Source organism: Lactuca serriola, chromosome 6 (assembly GCF_051521515.1).
Source record: "Lactuca serriola cultivar US96UC23 chromosome 6, Lser_US96UC23_V15, whole genome shotgun sequence".
Lineage (NCBI taxonomy): Eukaryota > Viridiplantae > Streptophyta > Magnoliopsida > Asterales > Asteraceae > Lactuca > Lactuca serriola.
This window is the reverse complement of record NC_136413.1, coordinates 10,236,090-10,263,238: the sequence shown is the minus strand read 5'-3', so window position 1 is coordinate 10,263,238 and position 27,149 is coordinate 10,236,090. Positions and strand designations below refer to the sequence as shown.

The 27,149-nt window shown below is 44.4% G+C and overlaps 1 pseudogene; it reads left to right on the top strand.

Moving 5' to 3' along the window:
* The window catches only part of LOC145059499 (copper-transporting ATPase PAA1, chloroplastic-like), a 29,093-nt pseudogene extending 20,658 nt beyond the window's left edge, over nt 1–8,435 (top strand).
* The last annotated feature ends 18,714 nt before the right edge of the window (nt 8,436–27,149 follow it).

Sequence of the window (27,149 nt, the reverse complement as noted above, 5' to 3'; positions counted from 1 at the left end):
TGTGGAAGGTAGTATGGGCCCATACTACTGAAAGCAGAGGATCCGTACTTGAATCAAGGAAGGCTGAGGCAAGACCAGGAAGCTAGTAGTAGTATCAATGATCCCTTGAGATATTTCAGTTTTCTGATGTTGCCATGATGTGTTTCAAAATGGTGGTTTTGCGTTAGAGGCTAGCAGACGGCAGTGTCGGTGCCGGGGAGGGATCAGGATCAGGCTCGGGGGCCGAGCGTATGGATGAGCAGACCACAGAGTTTCTTTCTTCAGAAACTACTCGTATCATACTGGAGCAGACTCCTGTGATCTTCGATTCGATCAAGGAGGGTATCCTAGAGCTGATGGATGAGAGGTTGGGCACCTTCCGTGCCGATGTGGCGGCCATGATGGGGTCGCGCACACTTACGTTCAGGGAGTTCAGGGCATGTGGATCTCCATATTACCACAGGGCGCGGGACCCCATAGCGAGTACTAGATGGTTGGCGGATGTGGCCAACGCTTTTCGCACGAGCACGTGTCCCGAGGGGGACAAGGTTAGATTGGCGTCCTGTCTTCTGAAGGACAACGCACAGGATTGGTGGGAAGAGGTCGGACAAACCATTGGAGATTATGCTGCGCTAGATGCCATGACCTGGGCTGATTTCTCTACCAGGTTCAGGGCGGAGTTTGCACCAGTTATTGAGGTGCACCAGTTAGCCAGAGAGTTTCAGGACCTCACCCAGACTACAGAGACCGTGGCAGAGATCACCGCCAAGTTTAGGGAGAGGGCTCTTCTCGTTCCTCAGTATACAGCCGATGAGGAAATGAAGAAGGCCCGTTATCATGAGATGTTGCGGAGCGATATCCGCCAGTTTGTGAGCCGGTCCAGCTGTAAAACGCTGGATGACATGACTGTTAGGGCTCGGGAGAGGGAGATTGACCTTGAGATGGAGAAGAAAAGGAAACCGGAGGAGGTTTCGGGTACAAGTAGTTTGGGAAAAAAGCCCAAGGTTTCAGATCACAGATCCAGGAGTCAGCAGAGCCACGGTCGATGTGGCAAGTATGGGAGATTGCACGATGGGGTGTGCAAGGCAGGGAGTTCCGGCTGCTACAAGTGCGGTCGGACTGGGCATTTGAGCAGGGATTGTACGGCCCCTGCTACCGCCATTGCAGCATCAGATCTGATTTGCTTTCAGTGCAATCAGAGGGGACATTAAAAGTCCCAGTGTCCGAGTTTAGCTGCAGCAGGGAAGGTGGCTGCACCTGCCCCTGCTACTTTGAGGATTACAGATGGCCGGCAGGGCCGAGCCGAGGCGCTAGTGGCGAAGAGTAGAGCTTTTCAAATGACAACAGAGGAGGCACGAGCGACTCCTGATGTGGTGACGGGTATGTATCTTCCCTTCATCTCTATATTATTATTGATTATTGCTTATGGTTATATGTTTTGTATAGGGTCGTTCTCTGTGAACGGCATTTCTGCTACAGTATTATTTGATTCGAGGGCTACCCGATCGTTTGTATCGCTAGCGCTTAGCAAGAGATTTAGTAGAGCTCCAGGGGAGTTGGATTGTCCACTAGAGGTCGAGATAGCAGATGACAGGACCGTGAGGGTCGCCAGAGTGCATAGAGGATGTTCTCTTCAGTTGTTCGACGAGCAGTTTCCGGTGGACTTGGTCTCTATTCCCCTGCAAGGGAATAAGGTTATAGTAGGCATGGATTGGTTGAGTCGCAATGGGGCGGTGATTGATTGTGAGCTGCAGCTAGTGAGGGTTCGCACTCCCAGTGGGGGAGAGTTAGTGATTCAGGGCGAGAGGCCACAGTGCGGACCAGCTTTTTGTTCGGCCGCGAGAGCGAGGTGCTATTTTCAGCAGGGTTGTACCGGATATATAGCTTATGTTTTGGATGCTCGGGAGAAGGGTAAGGTGGCAGTAGATGATGTTTCGGTAGTGCGAGACTACCCTGATGTATTCCCAGAGGATTTGCCTGGAATGCCTCCAGAGAGACAGGTCGAGTTCGGGATTGATCTGATTCCGGGTGCGGCGCCGATAGCTAAGGCACCGTATCGGTTAGCTCCCCCTGAGATGCAGGAGTTGTCTACGCAGTTGCAGGATCTGCTAGACAAAGGTTTCATCAGACCGAGTAGTTCGCCTTGGGGAGCTCCGATTTTGTTTGTGAAGAAAAAGGACGGGTCGCACCGTATGTGTATAGATTACCGGGAGTTGAATAAGGTAAGTGTGAAGAACCGTTACCCGCTCCCGAGGATAGAGGATTTGTTTGACCAGCTTCAGGGAGCGTCTTGGTTTTCCAAGATCGATTTACGTTCCGGGTATCATCAGATGCGAGTCAGAGATGAGGATGTGCAGAAGACTACTTTCAGGACCAGGTATGGTCATTATGAGTTAGTGGTGATGCCATTTGGGCTCACCAACACTCGAGCCGTGTTCATGGACCTCATGAATCGTGTATGCAGGCCGATGCTGGACCGGTCTGTGATAGTATTCATAGATGATATCTTGGTGTATTCCAAGACGCAGGAGCAGCACGAGGAGAACCTGAGGGAGGTGCTAGAAGTTTTGAGGAGGGAGAAACTTTTCGCAAAGTTCTCCAAGTGCGAGTTCAGGTTGCATGAGGTGCAGTTCCTTGGTCACCTCGTTAACAAGAAGGGTATTTTAGTAGATCCGGCCAAGATAGAGGTCGTGATGTGGTGGGAGCTCCCGAAGTCTCCATCCGAGATTCGGAGATTCCTAGGGTTGGCAGGGTATTACCGGAGATTCATTCAGGATTTCTCCAAGATAGCAGTGCCGCTCACCTGACTGACCAAGAAGTCGGTGGTGTTTCGTTGGGGGCCTGAGCAGCAGGCAGCATTTGAGACCCTTAGGTGGAGGTTGTGCGAGGCTCCGATCCTTACCCTGCCCGAGGGAGTAGAGGATTTTGTAGTCTACTGTGATGCCTCGATCACAGGTATGGGAGCAGTATTGATGCAGCGAGGCCATGTGATAGCTTACGCCTCGAGACAGTTGAAGCCTCACGAGGCCAACTATCCTACCCATGATTTAGAGCTGGGGGCGGTTGTTTTTGCCCTCAAGATTTGGAAACATTACCTTTATGGGGTCTGTTGTACCATCTACACGGATCACAAGAGTTTGAGGTACCTTATGGATCAGCCGAATCTAAACATGAGACAGAGGAGGTGGTTGGATATGCTGAAGGATTATGATTGTGAAATCCTTTACCATCCAGGGAAGGCCAACGTAGTGGCCAACGCCCTAAGCCGCAAGGTGACATCAGCCCCTATCAGAGATTTATGTCTGAGGATGACAATGACTACTCCTTTGTTGGAACGGATCAGGGAGGCTCAGGTTGAGGGCCTCAAGGAGGAAAGACAAAAGTGTGAGAGGATAGTGGGCCGAGTAGCTTCGTTTGATTATGATAGTCGGGGGTTGTTGACCCTTCATGGGAGAGTGTGGGTACCGTACTGAGGCGGAGTACGGCAGGTGCTGATGGACGAGGCTCATAAGTCTCGATTTTCTATCCACCTAGGGGCGACGGAGATGTATAGAGATCTTCGACCCGATTACTAGTGGCCCTGCATGAGGCGGGATGTCGCCTGGTATGTAGAGAGGTGCCTGACCTGTAGGAAGGTCAAGGAAAAACACCAGAGGCCTCACGGCAAGATGCAGCCGTTAGACATTCCCGTGTGGAAATGGGAGGACATCACCATGGATTTTATCACCAAGCTTCCCAGGACCGCACGTGGGGTAGATTCGATTTGGGTAATAGTGGATCAGTTGACGAAGAGTGCTCATTTCATACCGATCCAGGAGAGTATATCGGCGGAAAAGTTAGCCGATATCTATGTGCGGGAGGTAGTGGCACGTCATGGAGTGCCGGTATCGGTGGTGTCAGATCGAGACGTCCGTTTTACATCCAGATTCTGGAAGAGGTTTCACGAAAAGATGGGTACTCGTCTCCATTTCAGCACCGCTTTCCACCCTCAGACGGACGGGCAGAGCGAGAGGACGATTCAGACTCTCGAGGACATGCTCCGGGCATGTGTCCTAGACTTCGGTGGCAGTTGGGATACGTATCTTCTGTTAGTGAAATTTTCATATAAGAACGGTTATCATGCGAGCATTGATCGACCTCCCTTTGAGATGCTTAATGGGAGGAAGTGCAGGACCCCAATTTGTTGGGGCGAGGTCGGTCAGCGAGTCATTGGTAGCACAGAGGTGGTGCTCAAGACGACGGAGTTGATTCAGCAGGTTCGTAGTAGACTGCAGACTGCGCAAAGTCGGCAGAAGAGCTACGCCGACAGGAGGCGTTCAGACTTGGAGTTCCGGGTGGGCGATATGGTCCTTCTGAAGGTCTCACCTTGGAAGGGTGTCATCAGGTTTCGGAAGAGGGGAAAGCTGGGCCCCAGGTTCATTGGTCCTTTTAGGGTTTTGGCCCGAGTGGGTCATGTTGCTTATCGGTTAGATCTTCCAGCAGAGCTTAGCTAGATCCACAACACTTTCCATGTGTCTCATTTGAGGAAGTGTTTGGTGGATGAGTCAGCAGTTGTTCCCTTAGAAGATATTCAGGTTGATAGCAGCCTGAATTATATTGAGAGGCCGGTCGCGATTCTGGACCGGAAGACAAAGACCTTGAGGAACAAGGTATTTAAGTTAGTGAAGGTGCAGTGGTAGCACCGGAAGGGGTCTGAGTGGACGTGGGAGGCTGAGGAGGAGATGAGAGAGCACTACCCGGAGTTATTTGCAGATTCAGTCATAGCAGACTTCGAGGACGAAGTCTGAGTCAAGTGGGGGAGAATTGTAACGACCCGTCTCTAGTATGTTGCTTCCATGGTATTTATTTAGAAGTTTTCAAGAGGGACTCGGCGAGTCTATAGTCCGACTCGTCGAGTAGGGACGGGATTTCGAGCACGTGTAAGTCGGCGTCTCGGCGAGTCCATATTCAGGACTCGGCGAGTCCGCCTGCCAGGAAGAAACCCTAAATCTCTGGGTTTGCTCACTATTTAAGCAATGTTATGTGCCCCAAACTCACCTCCTTCACCCTCAGAGAGCTTGTGAGAAACCCTAAACCATTCCTTGTATGATCTAAGTGTTTTTTTGTGGATTCTTGAAGGATTGAAGAGGAAAAAGAAGAAATGACCAAAAAGAGGAAGAGTAGAGCAAAGATCCAAGTCCAAAGTCAGAGTTCATTGAGGTATGTCTTGGAATTATCCTGTTTTGTGCTTAAAACCTCCATTAGAACACCTCTAAGGCTAGTTAAATGTATTTTCCAAGCTTTATAGTTGTACTGATGCCTTGTTGGGTCGAGATATCCCTAGATCTGTTCATTTAGGAGTGTTAGAGCCCTGATCTAGTGCCTTTTCGAAGTTTCTTTGCTTGAGAACCCTAGATCTAGCCTTTATTATGATTTTTGAGCCGCTTAATCTTCATGGGTGCATATGGGCACGTAAAGATAGAACCTTTAGGTGTTAATCGAGCTTAGGGAGCCCAGATCTATAAGTTTTATGCACTGGATTCAAGCAGAATCGAGTTTAGAGTAGCTGCATGCATGTGACTCGGCGAGTCGAGTCGCGAGTCCCCGATTTTTCCTCTTTTGAGTGATGCCGAGTGGGGACCAGTGAGTAGTAGAGTGGACTCAGTGAGTTGGAGGTCAGACTCAGTAATGGAGGGACTCGACGAGTTGTTCATACAACTCGGCGAGTCCAAGACAATCTTCTTAGCTCAAGAACAACTCGTCTAGTTGTTCATACGACTCGGCAAGTCGGATGCAGATAGCCTGAGTTCTAGAATCGAAAGGGAACTCGTCGAGTTGATGCCATACTCGACGAGTAGCCGTGAGTAGGGTTGAGAAGTGAGAATAGAGACTCAGCGAGTTGGCGGCCCAACTCGGCGAGTCAGGTCAACTATAGGTTGACTTTGACCGGGAGAGTTGACTTTGACCAGGGGTAAAAGAGTCATTTTACCCCAATTCAGTTATTAGTATTTGATTGAGTGTGTTTATGGAATTGTAGCTGGGGAGATACCGGAGCAGCAACAGATAGCTTCCAGAACCATACACTTAGCAGCCAATTCACGAGGTGAGTTTCCTTCCAGTAGGAACGGGTCTACGGCCACAATGCCGGCCCGTTTAGTTAGCAGTAGTTCCGGACTTCAGTCCGATGCAGTAGTTAGAGTGTTTGATGTCTTTGTGATTCAAGCATGTTTTGTGTTATGTGTTCTGGACTTCAGTCCAATGCAGTATATGTGTTATGTTAGCAGATACGTGTTTATGTTATGCTATGTTCAGTCAGTTCCGGATTTCGGTCCGATGCAGCTAGTTTCGGACTCCGGTCCGATGCAGGGGACAAGGTCCCAGTCAGTTCCAGACTTCGGTCCGATGCAGTCAGTTCTGGACTTCGGTCCGATGTAGTCAGTTTCGGACTTCGGTCTGATGTAGCTAGTTCCAGACTTCGGTCCGATGCAGTGGGCAAGGCCCAGTATGTGCTTTATTTGTTATTGCGTGATATGTGGTAGTTTGGGGGAGCTCACTAAGCTTCGTGCTTACGGTTTCAGTTTTGGTTTCAGGTACTTCCGCAAATAAAGGGAAGAGCTCGGGATGATGGCATCGCACACACCACAACTTTAGTTTTTGTCTTGGGAGTTGATTCAGTTTCTTAGATATGTTTTGATACAGTTGTGACACAGTTTTTCTCACAGTATTTTAGTATGGTTTGAGATACGCAACGTATGGTTTTATTATATGATACTCACTTTTATGATTTTTGTTATATTAAAAATGAAATTTTCGGGTCGTATTTTTGGGATGTTTCATCTACACCACTCCTTTGCAGCAAGCCTTTAATTCCTCAAGCTCTTTCCACCAATTTCCTCTTCCAAGCTCCAAACTCCTCAACAATGAAGTCTCACACGAAGATTATGGTTTCTAGAACTCTCAGGGGGATTAGGAGGCTGGGAGAAGGACATAAAGTCCTTTAAATAGGGTGCAAACCCTAAGATTAGGATTTTCTCATTCCAGCACCAACTCATCGAGTCCAGCTTCCGACTCAGCGAGTCGGTCACTTAATTCGCGACCCAAACCCGCTCCGACTCGGTGAGTAAGCGTACCTACTAGTCGAGTCCCTTCTTCGAAATTACACTTTAAACCCTTAAGCCATACTTCTGAAATTCGGGATGTTACAATGTTCTTTGAAGAACCAATTATGTTGATAGCATTTGTTTTATTGGGAAGGAATCTTGAACAAAGAGCTAAGATTAAGGCAACTAGTGATATGACAAGGATTCTTAGTGTTCTTCCACCAAAAGCTCGTTTTTTAGTGGAAGGTGGTGATGTTGAAAAGTCAACCTCAACAATCGATTTCCTTGTGACAATCTTTTTGTTGGAGATAAAACTGATGTACTACCTGGAGTAAGTAAAAAGTTATTAACTTTTATAATATATAATACTTTTATAAATTTAATTAATTTACAAAATGTTATGTTTATTATTATTCAGGATCATGTTCCTGCTGATGGTATAGTGACAGCTGGCAAAAGCATAGTGGACGATTCAAGTTTCACCGGGGAGCCACTCCCTGTCACTAAGCTTCCAGGGGTAATGATAGTTTCATTTTCAAAGAATATATAATTTTTGTAAATTACATTTTTGGTATCTGAGTATAGTTGATTTTTGGTATCTGAATATATAATGTATGTTATTTGTAACTGTATTTAGGTTGTTGCTTGTCCATGTGCATTGGGTTTAGCAACACCAACTGTTGTACTAGTAAACCCTTTTGTCCTATATATTTCCTTTATTTTATTTAAAAGACTAAAATACCCTCGATATTTATATATATATTGTGTAGGTGGGAACTTCACTTGGCACTACAAGAGGATTACTTTTTACATGGTGGAAGTATTTTAATTAGAAAAATTCTCTCAAGTCAATACAATTGTTTTTGACAAAACAAGGACATTAACAATCGGTAAACGTGTTGTCACAAAAATACCCCAAGAATATTCAGAATTACAGTTAAGTTCTAATCTTTTAGTTTGCGTCTAAATTATAATTTTACAAAGTTTAATATAAACAAATATAATGCAGGCTAAGTTCAACAGAAACATGGTCTAAAAATGATGTTTTGAAGTTACCTGTTGCTGTTGAATCTAATACAATACATCCAATTAGAAAAGATATTCGGGAAGCTACTAAGGTTGCTAGATGTGCCAATGTAAAGGTACCTTATAAAAATTACTGTTTTGCCCTTACTGAAATGAAATCACTACTTTTTTTTTCTTTTTATAAGTATGATTGATTGATTTGTTAATGGTATGCAGGCTGATGATGGAACATATATGGAGGAACCTGGTTCCAGTGTAGTAGCCTCAATTGGGAAGAAGATAGTTTATGTTGGGACATTGGAATGGGTTAGAAGATATAATAAGAAAAAAAATGAAAATATTATGTTGTAAATAATAGGAAGAAATGATGAGTATATATTTGTGGTAAGTTCTTTTTCTTTTTCTTTTTTATATTTTACTTAGTCGTTTGTATATATTAATATATTATATTTTTATGTTTACACAACAACCATAAGTTTTCAATTCAAGTCATTACTTGTCATCCACGCCCAGACAGCAGCCCAGTACACCAGGTGGCAAACCAATGATATTGAGGATTTTTTTGACATGATATCTGGAACAAGAAGGCGCCCCTTAATAGCAATATAGTATTAGGTTATATAGTTAGGGAAAACCTCTTAATAACAATGTACAATCAGATCACTTTAATATCAATGTATTATAACTTTTTGACATGATGTTATTGGATGAAATTGATTGTTTTGATATATATATATATATATATATATATATATATATATATATATATTTTCTATATTTTTGCATTATGCGTATAAGAGTATCGTAAAGGCACATCGTATATGCATATTGTAAATAGTTGCTGATGTTTATGACATGAAAATGCGTGTCATCTTCATTTATGACATGGGATTTAATGATACATAACGCGTGTTCTAAATGTGCGTCGTAAGGTGACGACACGCAAATGCGTGTCATCTTCCTTTATGACAGGGCCTTCCTTGATACGCATTATGTGTCGTAAATGCGTGTCGTAAATGCGCGTCGTCTATAGACGACGCGCAAAAGCGTGTCGTCTCTCGTTATGATAGGGCCTTCCTTGACACACATTTTCATATCGTATGAGAGTTTTACAACACACATTGCACGTCGTAAAAGGCTATTTTTCTAGTAGTGATTTAATTAGTCGGTATTGAGCTTGTGTTTGATTGTTAAATCCTAGCATGATAATATTCAATTCTTTAGTTACTTGAATTCATGTTCTGTGTAGCTTAGTGATAATTAACTTACATGAACTTGACACCTAGTGATTTAGTGAACATTAAATTGCTGGAGCAAGGATCGAGCAAATCTTAGGTAAGTAATTGAAGCAATTACATTTAGCTGTGTTAGAGAGCATATGTTATGACCATAATTATGTTTGCCTAATAAATCTTACATAGCTTATTCATAATCATAACTAGTTCTTTGTTTGATTGTGTGTGACCATGCATAGTTTTACATGAATAAGTTAAATATTGGTAAATTTAGACTTAAATTACTAATATAATATAAAATTAGATAACCAACTTTGATAATCCATAATTGTTTGCTAACCAGAAAGAAGAAGTGGATTCGAACTAAATGGGAGTATTTTTAGTAATTGATTGAATTTGTGTCAAAAAGTTAAGTTCATATAAAATTGAAAAATTAGATAAATTCCATTTCATTGTTAATAATTAGGTTAATTTAGTAGTAGATAGATTATTTAGTCGAAACCGTTCCCTGTGATCGACACCCGACTTACCCGACTATTCTATAATTTGACTAGGTACACTACCTAGGTGCAAGTTAGTTAGTTAAGTTAGTTAGGTTAAAAATATAAAATTAGGTGTAGATATTTGCGCGCATCAATGACTGAGGATCAGGTTAGGGAGATCATTTGGGAGGAGGTTGTTTCTATTGTCTGGGAGCGGATACTGGAGTTGTTTGGGTCTATCAAGACCGCTATGATGGAGTTCTTTGACGTTTGGTATGCTTCATTTTCAGAGAGTGCTGTTGCTATAGCCTCTGCAGCTGTTACTGCTGCTGGGAGAGGCTTCCAGTGCCGTGACTTCGACAATACGAAGCCCCCAATATTTGATGGAGTTCAGGATCCGATCATAGCCATGAGGTGGATGTCTCAAATCGAGGGATTTTTCTTTACTTGCCCTTGCCCAGCTGACCAGAAGGTCAAGTGCGCTCTGAACCTTTTTTCAGTCCGGAGCGAAGGATTGGTGGAGGTTGGTTACTAGTTCATATACCCCAAAGCAGCGAGTTGCAGTTTTATGGGAGCAGTTCTCTGATATGTTCCACTCGAGATATGTTCTTTTGGTAGAGTAGGAGAGGCTAGCCCACGAGTACTTGAATTTGAGGTAGGGGACAGAGTCAGTGGCAGAGATCACCAAGATGTTTACAGAGAGAACTATGTTTTGCTCTGAGTATGTTGCTTCTGAGCAAGCTCAGATGACTCGGTACTTGAGCATGATAATGAAGGACATCTGCCAGTTCGTATCTACTTAATGCTATGGATCACTCCTCGATTTGTAGGAGGCCGCGAGATGGCGTGAGATTGAAATGGAGCTCCAAACGAGGGAGCAGAGGCAAGCCTTGACGCAGTCGCAGTGTGCATTGACACATTTCAGGGCCACTGAAGTTAGATTTGGGAGTCAGAGGGGCTGCACTTGTGGTAAGTGCGACAAGGTGCATGAGGGTTCTTGTCGAATTGTTTCTGGATGCCACAAATGTGGCAAGGAGGGCCACTATCTCAGGGATTGTCGCCAACCGGCCCCTGTACCGAGTACCAAGATTTGCTACGACTGTGATCAGGTTGTCTATATGAGGATCAATCGTCCATTGCTCGCCGCCAAGCTAGCGCATGCCCTGACGCCGACCATTATGAGGATCACCGATGGGTGCCAATGGAGGGTGGAGCCCCCAAGGGCTCGGGTCCGTGCTTTTCAGCTCACTGCCGAGGAGGCCAGATCAGTACCAAACGTTGTGACCAATATGTTTCTATTTATTGTTCTGTTAATTATTTTATGGCATGCTTATGTTTATGCTTCTGATAGGTACGTTCTTAGTGAGCTCTTTGCCTGCTCTCTTGTGTTATTTGACTCTAGCGCGAGTCATTCCTTTGTGTCTTAATATTTTAGTAGGGATTTTGGTAAGTCCCTTAGTGAATTAGAGTGTCCGTTATGGGTTTCTATTGCCAACGAACACAAGGTTTCTGCATCCAGAGTGAATCGGGGTTGTGTATTGGAGATTTTTGAGGTGCCCTATCCGATTGATTTGATCCCTATCCCCATGGGGGATATGTGCGTGATAGTGGGGATGGATTGGTTGAGCAAGTTCAGTGCTATGATCGATTATGAGGGTCAATGAGTGGTAAATCGAAACCCAAGTGGGGGAGAACTGGTTATTTATGGAGAGGGTACCAGGGTTGGTTCAGGGTTTTGTTCAACAGCCAAGGATCAACAATACATTCAGCATGGGTGTGCGGATTATCTGGATTATGTGGTTGATACTCAGGTCAGGGAGCAACATTTAGTTTCAGAGGTACCAGTCCTCAGGGAGTTTGTCGATGTTTTCCCGGAGGAGTTATTGGTGTGCCTCCCGAGAGATAGGTTGATTTTAGGATTGATATAGTGCTAGGTACAACTCTGATTGCCAAGGCACCATACCACTTGGCATCGTCTGAGATGCAACAGTTGTCCTCTCAACTTTAGGAGCTGTTAGGCAAGCAGTTCATCAGACCGAGAAGTTCATCGTGGGGAGCGCTGATACTATTCGTCAAGAAGAAGTTCACAACGGATGCGAATTAATTACCAGGAGTTGAACAAGTTAACGGTGAAGAACCGGTATCCCCTTCCATTGATTGATGACCTATTTGATCAGTTACAGGGTACATCTTAATTCTCCAAGATCGATATAAGGTCTCAGTATCATCAGGTGAGAGTGAGAGAGAAGGACGTGGAGAAGACCACATTTCATACTCGTTATAGGCATTACGAGTTCATGGTGATGCCATTTAAGCTCACCAATGCCCCTACTGTGTTTATGGATTCAATGAATTGGGTGTGCAGGCCTATGCTCGACCGATCTATCATTGTATTTATTGATGATATCTTGGTGTATTCCAAGACCAGAGAGCAACACGAGGAGCACCTTCGAGAGTTTTTGGGAGTGTTAAGGCGGGAACGATTGTATGCCAAGTTTTTGAAGTGTGAGTTTTGGTTATGAGAGGTCCAGTTCCTGGGACATCTCATTAACCAAGACGAAATTTTGGTTGATCCGGCCAAAATCAAGGTTGTGATGCAGTGGGAGGTTTCAAGATCTCCCTCAGAGATCAGGAGTTTCTTGGGTTTGGCTGGATACTATCAGAGATTTATTTAGGATTTCTCCAAGTGCGGTACCCTCAATCGTCTGACAAGGAAAGGAGTAGATTTCCGATGGGGCCCTGAGCAACAGTCGGCAATTGAGATTCTTCGGCGGTGGCTATGTGAGGCCCCAGTACTGACGCTTTCGGAGGGAATCGAGGATTTTATGGTATTCTATGATGCATCCATCACCTATTTGGGGGCGGTCTTTATGCATAGAGGACGAGTGATTGTTTATGCTACGCAATAGCTGAAGCAGCATGAGACGTAATATCCTACTTATGACCAGGAGTTGGGGCCAGTGATGTTTGCCCTCATGATTTGGATACATTATCTTTATGGGGTCCGTTGTACTTTTTACATGGATTAAAAGAGTTTAAGACATCTTATTGATCAGTCGATCCTGAACATGAGGCAGTGTAGGTGGCTGGACGTGGTCACAGATTATGACTGTGAGATCCTTTACTATCTGGGTAAATCGAATGTGGTAGTGGACGCATTGAACCGCAACTCGGCTAGGTCTTCAATTGGGGGGATGTGTATGATGATATCTGTTGATTCTTTTCTTATAGATTTGATTATGGAGGCCCAGGTAGAGGGAGTTCGGAAAGAGAACTAGTATGTCGAGATAACATGGTATGTCGAGAGGTGCTTGACCTGAAGATGGTCAAGGCCGAGCATTAGAGGCCGCATGACAATCTGCTACCTATGGAGGTTCCCATGTGGAAGTGGGAACAGATCACCATGGATTTTATCACTAAGTTGCCGAAGACGACCAAGGGTTTTGATGCTATATGTGTCATCGTGGATAGATTGACCAAGAGTGCCCACTTTTTGGCCATCCGGGAGAGCTCTTCGGCCGAAAAGTTGGTCAATGTGTATGTCTGGGAGATCGTTGCTCATCATGGGGTTTTGATCTCTATTGTTTCAGACCGAGATGTTCGGTTCACTTCCCAGTTCTGGCAGAAGTTCCACGAGGAATTGGGCACGAGGTTACATTTCAGCACTGCTTATCACCCGCATAATTATGGCCAGAGTGAGCGGACCATCCAAACTGTAACATCCCAAAAACCGAAACCAAAAATTTTTGTTTTAATTATATTACTTATAAAATTTGTTTAAGGAAAACATTACTGATATCATATGAATTCATAAACCATAGTTACATGTCTCAAAACCATATCATCAAATAGTAATAATGTCAGAGTACAATTCCAGAAAATCTCAAATGCGGAATCATGTGTGTGCGATGCGCTGCTACCCTGCCGACTCCTTCCCCTTCGATGAAGAGGTACTTGAAACCAAAACTGAAAACCGTAAGCATGAAGCTTAGTGAGTTTCCCCATAATACTACATACCATACAATCATACATACTGCCGGGCAATTCTCGTGTGCCCGACCTACCCATGTCAAGCCATTCTGGGGTGCTGACCTACCTATGTCAAGCCATTCTGGGGTGCTAACCTACCCGTGTCAGGCCGTTCTGGGCTGCCTACCTACCCACCGGTCTATCTCAACCGGCCACGGGGACTGTTTCACCCTACCACTATCACATAATAACATATCATAATCAAGCTGCCGAACATATCTAGGGTGTCCGAACTACCCTTCGGTCCTAACAAACGAATCGGGGGACTATTCCCCTCCTACTACCACTATCGCATATAACATATCATACTGGCACATAAGACACATCAGGTAGTAGCAAACCTAGACAATTATCACAATGAAAATCATCTAAAGACAACTCTTGCTGGTGGGCCGTCATTGTAGCCGTAGACCCACCTCTACTGGTAGGTAACTCACCTAGATGTCGTGTAGTGTCTGCACTGTCCTTGGTGTGAAAATCAACTTTTCTCGACTCCTCAATCCCTACACAACAACCTTTCTACATTACCATTTCATACTCATAACCCTTATAAGGGTCACTAAATTCCAAGTCAAAGTCAAGGTCAAAACCCTGGTCAATGTTAACTTTGGTGAAAGTCAACATCTGGTTGACTAGACTCGCCGAGTTGGTTCACCAACTCGTCGAGTCCCCTCATCCACGAAAAGCTACAGCTTCGTCCCTACTCATCGAGTCTAGCAAGAGTTTGACGAGTTCGACTTCAACAACACATCAGACCTTCTTTAACCGAATCGCCGAGTTCATCCTTGAAGTTGTCGACTTCATCTGCATCCGTATGAAGGAGTTCACTCTATGACTCATCGAGTTCCCCTTGAACTCGTCAAGTCCGTCTTCATGTGGTTGGGACATTGCCTTGAACTCGCCAAGTCCGCTCATACACTCGCCGAGTTCCATGATTTCCAGGTCCCTAATGAGCCTAGAAAACTGAGTGTTCTTCTGTCTTGGCATCTGCTCCATCACCAGAAGGATTTGATGGGAAATACGACCAGAATCGCCGAGTCCTATGAATAACTCGCCGAGTCCCTCTTTGTCCAAAACTATGCAGTCGATTTCAGTGGGTCTCAAAGCATTTAAGACATAAATCTAACCTCCTAGGGTCCATAATACATGTAAAGTTACAAACTTTACGTTCATGCATGGGCAATTTAGCTCAAAAGGCCCTAAAATGGAGTCTTCATGATGCATGGGGCTCTCATGGCAGTAAAGTTGGCACTTTTATACCATGGGAACCCTCCTAGGTTCCAGATCTGAAGTTATTTCTCTACATAATGACCCAAACCCGAAGGTAACCTAGAAATGCCCCAAAAATGACAAGATTCAAGGTTGAAGCTTTTTACCTCAAATGAGATGGAAATGGAACACAACAGCTGGATCTATTAGCTTCAACTTGAACTCCCAAGCTCTTTCTTCCTTCTCAAGCTTCACAACAACCAAAAATGCACAAAAATGGCTCAACAATCACTCAATAAGGCTAGGGTTTCGAGTTAAGGTCTTCTGGAAGTGAGAGGGACAATGGAGGTTGGTTTGGGACGAGATAAGTTGTTTAAATAGGGTGTAAACCCTAAATATTAGGGTTTCATCCAGACAACTTCTACTCGTCGAGTCGGTCCCTAGACTTGTCGAGTAGGTCACTAAACTTCCCACTCAAAATCGAGTCTACTGGACGAGTTGGGCCTCCAACTCGTTGAGTCCCAGAGCAAAACATGAAATTACTTGAATTTAAATATGTACAAGGAACCGGGTGTTACAAATCTCCCCCACTTATTTTAGACTTCGTCCTTGAAGTCTACTGCTGAATCCAGAAAAAGCTCGGGGTAGTGCTCCCTCATCTCATCCTCCGGCTCCCAAGTCCATTCTGAGCCCTTGCGGTGCTGCCATTCCACCTTCATCAACTCTACCCTTTTTTTACTCGGATCCCTCGACTTCCTGTCGAGGATAGCTACTGGCCGCTCAATGTAGTTCAGGTTGTCATCCACCTGAATATCCTCCAAAGGCACCACTGTTGAATCGTTTACCAGACACTTCCGCAACTGGGAGACGTGAAAGGTACTGTGAATCTGACTGAGTTCGGCTGGCAAGTCCAACCTATATGCTAACTTGACCACCCGGGCTACAACCCTGAAAGGTCCAATGTATCTGGGGCCCATCTTGCCCCATTCCTGAACCGAATGACACCTTTCCAAGGCGACACCTTCAGGAGCACCATATACTCGACCTGGAACTCCAGGTTCGAACGACGCCTGTCGGATCCTCTCTGTAGTCTTGAGTACCACTTCAGTACTCCCCATGACCCCCTGTCCAACTTCACCCCAACATATCGGGGTCCTGCACTTCCTCTCGTACAACATCTCGAAGGGAGGACGGTCGATACTCGCGTGATAACTGTTATTGTAGGAAAACTCCGCCAATGAAAGGTAAGTATCCCAACTACCTCCGAAGTCTAAAATGCATGCCCACAGCATATACTCCAAATTCTGTATGGTCCGCTCGCTCTGGGCATCCGTCTGCGGGTAAAAAGTGGTCCTAAAGTGCATACGAGTACCCAACTCGTCGTGAAACATCTTCCAGAATATGGAATTGAACCACACGTCTCTGTCAGAAACCACCAAGACTGGAACTCTGTGCTGAGCCACTACCTCTCTGATGTAGATGTTGGCCAACCTTTCGGCCGAAATGCTCTCCTAAATCGGAATGAAATGGGCGCTCTTGGTCAATCGATCCACGATGACCCAAATCGAATCCACCCCCTGCACGTTCCTGGGAAGCTTCTTGATGAAATACATAGAGATATCTTCCTATTTCCACATCAGGATATCCAATGGCTAGATTTTCCCATGAGGCCTCTAGTGCTCGGCCTTGACCTTCCTGTAGGTCAGGCATCTCTCAACATACCAAGCTACCTCCAGCTTCATGCAGGGCCACCAAACATCAGGACGAAGATCCTTGTACATCTTCGTTGCTTTGGGATGGATGGAACACCTGGATTTGCGTGCCTCCTCCATCAATACCTAGTACACACCTATCATGGTATGGGACCCACACCCTACGGTGTAGTGTCAACAATCCACGACTGTCATAATCGAAGGAGGAAACCTTTCCCACAATACGCTCACTCTTACGGTGTTCCTCCTTAATAGCCTCCTGCTGGGCCTCTCAAATCCGCTCCAACAACAGAGTCACCACAGTCATCCTCAAGCAAATATCTCTGATCGACGCTGACTTGCAGATAAGCACATCGGCCACGACATTGGCCTTTCCCAGGAGGTAGAGGATCTCCCAATCGTAATTCTTCACCACATCTAGCCATTGATGCTGCTTCATATTCAGATTTGGCTGATCCATGAGGTACCTCAAACTCTTATGGTCCGTGTAAATGGTGCAGCGGACCCCATAGAGGTAATGACGCCAAATCTTGAGGGCGAAAACAACTGCCCCTAAATCCAGTTCATGTGTCGGATAGTTCACCCCAAGAGGCTGCAGTTGCCTCGAAGCATAGGTGATGACAAGCCCCCTCTACATCAATACCGCGCCCAAACCCGAGATGGATGCATCACAATACACCACAAAATCCTCCACGCCCTCTGGCAGGGCTAAGATTGGCGCCTCACACAATCTCTGTCTCAGCGTCTCAAATGAGGTCTACTGCTCAAGCCCCCAACGAAAGACCACGACTTTCCTTGTCAACCGGGTCAAGGGCGCGACTATCTTGGAGAATTGCTGAATGAATCTTCGATAATAACCTGTCAGTCCCAGGAAGCTCCGAATCTCAGATAGAGACCTCAGAACCTCCCACCTCATCACGACCTCCACTTTGGCCGGGTCGATCGAATCCCATTCTGGTTGACAAGGTGCCCAAGAAACTGCACCTCGCGCAACTTGAACTCACACTTGCAGAACTTGGCATACAAGCTCTCCCTCCTCAGAGTATCCAACACCTCTCGCAAGTGCTCCTCATGTTGCTCCTACGTCTTGGAATAAACCAAGATGTCATTGATGAAAACTATCACAGAACGATCCAACATCGGTCTGCACACACGGTTCATGAGATCCATGAACGCGGCAGGAGTATTGGTGAGCCTAAAAGGCATCACCACGAACTCATAGTGACCATATCGTGTCTGAAAAGCAGTCTTCTGCACATCCTCCTCTCTGGCCCTCATCTGATGATAACCCGAACACATATCAATCTTGGAGAACCAAGATGCTCGCTGAAGCTGGTCAAAAAGATCATCAATCCTCAGGAGTGGGTAACTGTTCTTCACCGTTACCTTATTCAGCTCTCGGTAGTCTATGCACATCCGATGCAACCTGTTCTTCTTCTTCACAAACAAAATCGGAGCTCCCCAGGGTGAACTGCTCGGTTTAATGAATCCCTTGTCTAACAGCTCCTGCAGCTGTTTAGCCAAGTCTTGCATCTCAGGAGGAGCTAACCCATACGGTGCCTTGGCTATAGGAGCCGCACCAGGGACTAGGTTGATCATGAACTCTACCTGTCTCTCCGGATGTATCATAGGCAGCTCCTCTGGGAATACATCCATGTACTCTCGTACCACCGGCACATCACTCACCGTCGCCTCACCCGTCTCCCGGGTATCTAAAACATAGGCGACATACCCTTCGCAACCCTGCTGGAGATAGCGCCTAGCTCTTGCCGCCGAACATAAAGCTGGTCCACAATGTGGCCTCTCGCCCAGAATCACCAGCTCCCCCCCACTTGGGGTCTTGACCCGGACCAACTATTGCACGCATTAGATCATTGCCCCATTGGGGCTCAACCAATCCATGCCTATAATAACCTTGTTCCCACGAAATGGTGTCACACCCCCAAACCAGAATGGCAGAAACATTCGGGGGTGGATGACTTCACGTAGTATCATAACAATTGAATATTGTAAAGAAAGTAACACAACCATCATATATATAATAAAAACGTACATTGTTGCGTTATACATGTTTCTAAAAGAATATTACAATATGATGATGTAAAATGTTTAATAATAAAGGCCTTTAGCGTTCCTTCTTCAAAAGCTGGTAGTTACCTGTATTACTAATTCCCTGAGAAATACAAGTGGTTTCGAAAAAGTGTCAACAATAAAGTTGGTGAGTTCATAAGTGTTTTGTACTGAAAAGTATGTCTTTTTGGAAGAAAATCGATAAACATGGTTTTCAGAAAATCCAATATTTTCCACATATAGTCTGAAAAGTTCCCAAGGTTGGAGGGCATTAGTATCTTTCGTATTTGAATGATAAAGATAAGTTTTATACTCAAAATAATGTAAATACTGAATGCATGTATGAATCTCATAAATCAAGGTTGTTATTATACTTTCATGTGAGTCTTATAACCATACTATTGACACAGACTGCCTGTAGCAACATTCTTCAGGTGTTGTAGTGTTATGACATTTGTCACCCCAGACCTGCCGGTCTAACTGTAGCTAATAGTTTAGGTGCGGGGTTGTCAATCCCATATAGATCTATACACAAGTATCACGCTCTCCCTCCAAGAGATTATGGTTTATAGTACAAGACTTGAAATGCATACATAAGAGTATGTTGAAGTTTGAATATCTCACATTACTTAGTATAAATAGATTTACGATAAGAAAGTCTTTATTTCACTTTAGATAAAAGTATTTCGTTTTTCAAAATGTATACGTAAGAATGTATGAATAACTCGCAAACTATACCCATTATAGTTTTTCAGAAAGTATGTTCCATTAGGTGAAGATAACTTGGTGATATACTAAACTTTATACGTAAGGATAGTTGTTGCATTTAAGTTTATATAAAACGATACGTTTTCTTGTATTATACCTGTATTCCCCCGCCCCCCCCCCCCCTAAAACATGAAAAGACTTGAAAAGTAGGGGTATGAACGCACTTGTTCGGTTTGAAGAGAGTGGGACTAGAGTCGAGGAGAACTTCAACCACGGAAAGATGCGTCTTCGAGCTTCTCGGGGATCTCAGTAGCGTAGAACCTTTATCGGGGGCTCGGGTGTGGAACTGTGGGTGTCGGGATGGTCTCTGGTGCTTGAAAGTGTGTGAGAGTAAGTGAGTGTTTGAGAAATGTGTGTTAAAATCCGGAGCTTATGCCTTCTATTTATAGGGCTGAAAATGCGAGTACGCTGGGCGTAACTTTGCGTCATGGCTTACGACTCGAGTCTAGCTAGGCGTAGAGCTGCAGCCGATGGGACTCGACCCTGCACCTGAGTACGCTGGGCGTACTCCTAAATTACGCTGCGCGTAATTCGGGCTTCCATCTTCTAAATTCCGTAACTTTTGTGTACGGGCTCCGTTTTTCACGTTCTTTATATCTACGCGTAGGTGAGATTATGCTCTACAACTTTCATTTAGACTTTGTCGGCTAGTTTTGATTTTATTTTTAATGTTATGTTTTTAATAGGTCGGGACTGCTAAAGTCCATTAAAAATTCATAGTTTATTTATCCGACGTCAGTTTTTGTTTGTCCTTTTATCATCTTACTCCTATTGTGGAGACCTTCAACTCTTGTTTAGCCTGCGTTAGCTAAATTTCTTCCGATCTTCAATTAGATTTTTTAGCTCTCTACTATTGTTACGAAACCTAGAAAATTCGTAACTTCTTCATGCGAGGTCCAATTTCGGCGATCTTTTTATGTACGTTTACAGTTTAACGAACTCTACAACTTTTGTTTAGATACTTAAGGCTAAAATGCATTTTATTGGAATTTCACTTTTTACGTTAAATAGTGTGTTACCGGGTGTGTCGTAAATATTTTAGTGGTTATAGTTTCTTCAATATAACCCGGTTTTGAATGTTCTTTATGTTTTTGGAAACCTTGGCACGATATCTAACATTTGATGTATCCCAATTTAGATATTTGAACACTTTATTTTCGAGGCTAATTTCGTTGATTCCAAATAGTTTTCGTTGTATTTGACTTTTGAGTGTTACATTGCTTTTTGGAAAAATATAGGGTTGTCACATCATCCCCCCGTTAGGGGAATTTCGTCCCGAAATTTAATCTAAGACTAAGTTTACGGTTTAGGGAAGAGATATGGGTACTTTTGTTTCATCTGATCCTCGCGTTCCCAGGTGTATTCAGGTCCTCTCTTGGCGTTGCAGCGAACCTTTACAATAGGTATGCGGCTTTGTTTAGTCCTTTTAGTTTCCTGATCCATGATCTCTAATGGTTCTTCCACGAATTGGATATTCTCATTTATTGCTATTTCGTCTAGAGGGATGCAAAGGGTCTCATTGGACAAGCACTTCTTTAGGTTTGATACGTGAAAGGTAGGGTGTACGTTGTGGAGTTCCTGAGGTAATCGAAGTTTGTAAGCCACAGGACCGATCCTGGAAAGGATCTCAAATGGTCCAATGTATCTAGGGTTCAGTTTCCCATGCTTTCCGAAACGTATTAATCCTTTCTAGGGCGAGACTTTTAGTAGGACACGGTCTCCAACCTGGAATTCCAAGGGTTTCCATTTTTTATCCGCATAACTATTTTGTCTGTCCCTTGATGCTTTCAGTCGTTCCCAGATCTGAACAATCTTTTCCGTAGTTTCCCTTATGATTTCTGGCCCAGTGAGTGTGTTGTCTGTTGCTTGTCCTTTTGCTAGTTGCGTGTCACCTACTTCAACCCAGCACAGAGGTGATCTGCATTTACGGCCGTAGAGGGCTTCGAACGGGGCAGCCTTGATGCTAGTGTGGTAGCTATTTTTGTATGAGAACTTGACCAAGGGTAGATGGGTGTCCCATGTTTTGCCAAAATCGATTACGCAAGATCTCAACATATCCTCTAGGGTTTGTATGGTTCTCTCAATCTGGCCATCAGTTTGTAGGTGATAAGTAGTACTCATGTCCAGTCTTGTTCCTAGAGATTTTTGTAGCGACTGCCAGAACCTTGAGGTGAATCTACTATCTCGGTCCGAGATAATGAATATGGGCACACCATGCAGCCGTACAATCTCTCTAAGGTATGTTCTAGTTAGTTTCTCCAATTTATCCATTTCTTTGATTGCTAGGAAATGCGCTGATTTAGTTAATCTGTCGACGATCACCCAGATGGTGTCGAGTCCGCTTGCCGTCTTGGGTAATTTGGTTATGAAATCCATGGTTATCCGTTCCCACTTCCATTTGGGTATTTCTGGTTGTTGCAACAATCCTGAGGGCTTTTGGTATTCCACCTTGACTTTGGCGCATGTCAGACATTTGCTCACGTAGGTTGCAATTTCGGCTTTCATGTTCGGCCACAAGTACAGTTTCCTGAGGTCAAGATACATCTTATCGGAGCCGGGATGTATGGAGTATCGTGTCTTATGGGCTTCGTTCATGACGACTTCTCTGAATCCGCCAAACTTCGGTGTCCAGATCCAAGTAATGAACTCCATCATTCTTGACTTCAAGCTTCTTATCCATTCCCCTTAAAGCTTCTCCTGTCACATTTTCAGATTTTAAGGCATCTATTTGGGCTTCCTTGATTTGCGTGGACAGGTGTGAATGGATTGTCATAGTTAAAGACTTCACTCTGCGGCCTGAGTATTCCTTCCGGCTGAGTGCATCGGCCACCACGTTAGCCTTTCCAGGATGATATCGAATTTCGCATTCGTAATCATTCAGTAGTTCTACCCACCGTCTTTGTCTCATGTTGAGTTCTTTCTGGTTGAGGATATGCTGGAGGCTTTTATGATCGGTGAAGATTGTACATTTTGTGCCATAGAGATAGTGCCTCCATATCTTTAGAGCGAAAATGACTGCTCCTAGTTCGAGATCGTGCGTTGTGTAGTTTACTTCGTGCGTCTTTTGTTGTCTTGAGGCGTAGGCGATGACCTTCCCTCGTTGCATCAGGACACACCCAAGTCCTTGGTTTGACGCATCACAATAGACCACAAAGTCCTCCGTTCCTTCTGGTAAGGTTAGAATGGGCGCACTACATAAGGCTCGCTTCAATGTTTGAAACGCGACGTCTTGTTTTTCTCCCTAGTCGAAGGTCACACTCTTTTGAGTTAAGGTGGTAAGTGGCTTAGCAATCTTCGAAAATTTTTGTATAAACCTTCGGTAATACCCGGCGAGTCCCAAAAATTGCCGGATTTCTGTTGGGGTTCTCGGAGTCGTCCAATTCTCTATTGCTTTGATCTTGGAAGGATCCACGTGTATCCCTTCTTCGCTTACTACGTGACCTAGGAAATCTACTTCCCGAATCTAAAATTCACACTTTGAAAATTTTGCGTATAGCTTTTCTGCTCTCAATGTTTCCAAGACTTGGCAGAGGTGTTGGCTGTGTTCTTCCTTGCTTCTTGAATAGATGAGTATATCATCTATGAACACGATCACGAATTTATCCAGGAAGGGACGACATACCCGGTTCATCAATTCCATGAATACTGCTGGTGCATTTGTCAATCCAAATGGCATCACTACAAACTCGTAGTGACCATAGCGTGTTCGAAATGCTGTTTTGGGGATGTCTCCTTCCAGCACTCGCAGTTGGTGATAACCAGATCTTAGTTCGAGCTTTGAGAAGTAGCTTGCTCCCTGTAGTTGGTCGAACAGATCGTCTATGCGCGGTAGGGGATATTGGTTCTTGATCGTGAGTTTGTTCTGCTCCCGGTAATCGATGCACATGCGAAAAGATCCGTCCTTCTTCTTCACGAATAGGACCGGTGCTCCCCATGGTGAGAAGCTCGGTCTGCTGAAGCCCTTGCTCAACAGCTCGTTTAATTGACTGGACAGTTCCTGCATCTCGATTGGGGATAGACGATAAGGCGACTTTGCTACTGGAGTTGCTCCGGGGATTAAGTCGATTCTGAACTCGACTTGACGTTCTAGTGGGATTCCTGGGAGATCTTCTGGTAAAATGTCTGGGAATTTGTAGACTTCCGGAATGTCTTTATTGTTCTTCGATTCTTGTTTCTGTTCTACTACGTGAGCTAGAAAGGCATGATACTCCTTGCGAAGATATTTTCGTGCTTTAACACAGGAGATGATTTGTAAATTTGTACTAGGTTTGTCACCATAAATGACAAGAGTTTTGCCGTTTAGCAGACTGAGGCGAACGGCCCTTTTGTGACAAAGTATATCGGCATGGTGAAGACTTAACCAGTCTATACCGATGATGAAATCAAAACTTCTTATCGAAATGGGCATAAGGTCGATTTGAAATAAGTGCTCGTTTAAATTTAATGTCCACCCTACGTACATATCGCTTGCGCTTTCCGTTTTACCGTTTGCCATTTCTACAGTGAATATTTGATTGAGTGGTTGGGGTTTTTGATTAAGTAGGTGTTTGAATTTATGACTCACAAAACTTCTCTCCGCACCGCAGTCAAAGAGTGTGCATGCATAAATGTTTTCGAGGAGAAACGTACCCATAACCACCGTGGGGCCAGCTATTACTTCATTTTGACCTATCGCCAGCACTCTCCCAACACCGCCAACATTCTTTGCTTGGGGCAATCCCTCTTGAAGTGCCCAGTTTCTCCAAACCGATAACATGCCTGGCTTATCCCAGTACCAGGAACTTGAGTGATTGGTCGCGCCGGTGCCTTACAGAAACGGGCAGTGTGCCCTTTCCTGTCGCTGTTTTTACAGTGCATTTCGTGGCAATTACCATGGTGATGGTAGTTGCATTTGCTGCACTTTGGCAGGTTCCCAGCATATTGTTTCGTTGGCGTAGGGGTAGCAGGAGTTGTAGTGGTAGCAGTAGCGGCATGAACCGCCACCATTTGTTTCTTTGAAGGTTCTTGCGAAGTTTGCCCCTTTCTCTTGTTCCAGAATTTCTTCTTGCTGTTGTTGTTGGCATTGTTATCGTTTTTGTTGTTCCCTTTGGTTGGTTCAACGACGATAGCCATGACACTTTGACAGACACCATGATCAACGAGAGATTGCGCCAGTTCCTTGGCGCTGTCGAATGTCATGGGTTTGGAGGCTAACACACTCCCTCGAAGTTGGGGTGATAGTCCCCAGATGTAACTTTCCACCTTTTGGCTTTCCAGGATCAACATTCCTGGGCAAAGTATTATCAAGTCACTGAATCTGTTGGTATAGCCTGCGATGTCTGAGCCTACCATTGTAAGGCACCATAGTTCCTGTTCGAGCTTCTGAATCTTGCCTCTTGGGCAGTAATCTCGTAGGAGCATTCGTTTCAGGTTTTCCCAACCCATGGAGTTCGCCACCACTAGGGTTAGTGCATTCACGTGGCTGTTCCACCACGTTAGGGCTTGATCAGAGAAAGTAAAAGCGGAAAATTTTACTTTGCTTTCTTCAGGGCAAGCGCAAATTTCGAATATAGCTTCCGTTTTCTATATCCATTGGGATAGAGCCATCAATCCCCCAGTCCCATAAAAGGGAATAGGTTTTCTGTTGGTGAAGTCTTTGTAAGTATATACTCCAGAACGGCCTTGGCTTTGGCCATTTGTAAAGCTGTTTATTCCTCCTCCTGACGCGTTGTTACTCATTTGAGCCATCGCTGCGGTTACAGCGGCTGTTACAGCAGTTTGGAACATAGCTGCATCCATAGTTGGAGGAGGTGGTGGAGGTGGTGTTGGAGCTGAGTTTCTGCGTGCTGATCTACGAGGAGGCATGTTCTGGTAGAGAAATAATAATGAACACTATAAGTTTCTAATGATTTGACAATCGTGTACTAGAGGGTTAGTTGTATATTGTAATTTGTTTTGACTTTAGTTCAAAGTAGATATAACAATTTAGATAATCCCATAAGTTTCGAGAGGTATGTAAAGAAGTACTTCATATTTATATATATGGCACACATACGGTGCGTTACATTATGCTTCGTGTTTAGGAAAATTTGACCTATCTAGAGGTCTCCGATTACAAGCTCAAAGGAAATAAGAAAAACTTTATTCGAGGTCCTATTCTATATCAAAATTGTTGGAGCAGGGCAAGTTCTACTTGCGGCGTGTTGTGCGTTTGGAGCTAGACTCGGCATCCGACTGTTTGACTCCCATTAGGCGCCTTTCAAGAACTGCTTGTTGTTCCTTCATCTCTCTCATTTCTGCCAATGCTGTCACCATTTGGCTTTGAAGCGTCCCTGTGTGGAGTTGGGTACTTTCGTGTAGTCCGTCTAGGCGACGGATGTCTGCGGCGTTACCCTGTGTAGCAGCATTGACCTCACGGATTTTGTCCACTTGCATGTCTGATTGGTAGTTCTGGGTGGCTATTGTGCCCACAATAACGGGAAGTGCTCGATCAGCTGAGCCTCCCCCGCTGACATTGTAAAAATCTCGACACATGCCAAAAGGAGGGCGTACACCTAGTTGACGGCTCCAATGGTAGAGATGGCTTCCCCAAATGGGAATAGGAGGTTGGTAACCCATTCTAACTTCGGGAGAACGAGGAGCGGGAGGGTTGATCACTTCCGGCTCGGAGTCTGTTCCATCCGTAACTTCCTCTTCCTCCTCTATAGGCTCTTCTTCCTCTTCGACTTCCTCATCGACTTCGTATTCCTCTCCGACTTCGACTTCGAATTCTTCTTCGACTTCTTCTTCGATTTCCTCTGGGTCTTCTTCTGGGTCTTCTTCTATCCATCCACCGTTACCTTGGTTTGGGTAGTAAGGATCTCCCGGTATATGGAACCCGACCATTTTGTCTGTACTAGGATAGAGGTATAAGAATTTTATAAGAAAAGAAATTTCTATTTAACGGCATCCTAAGTTTAACTACATCTTATGGTGTGCAGGTTTTTCATTGTCCTATTATTTTATAATAATGCTCCTATTGTATTTCAAATTTGTGAGTCTAAAAATTTTATTTGGTAAGTTTTTGATTTGTTGTCCACTACGACCATTCCTCGACATACGTTGGTCAAATCTAGGATAAATATAGTTGATCAGGCTATATTTATTCTCGATTTGATTACATACCTTGAGGCCCAATCATAGCGTCGCAACTCGCCTTAATACTTTTTAGAAAACTTTGTTATGATACGAGATCGATGCATGCGTATAAAAATGTATATTTTAAAAGAAAATATATTGTTTATGAAAACGTTTTGTCAGAGGGCTTTTTCTCCCCTTTGTATTTATAGTTTGTATATCTTATGTGGTTCGATATACTTAGTTCACTATAAACAATGCTCTGATACCAATCTGTCACACCCCCAAACCAGAATGGCGGAAACATTCGGGGGTGGATGACTTCACGTAGTATCATAACAATTGAATATTGTAAAGAAAGTAACACAACCATCATATATATAATAAAAACGTACATTGTTGCGTTATACATGTTTCCAAAAGAATATTACAATATGATGATGTAAAATGTTTAATAATAAACGC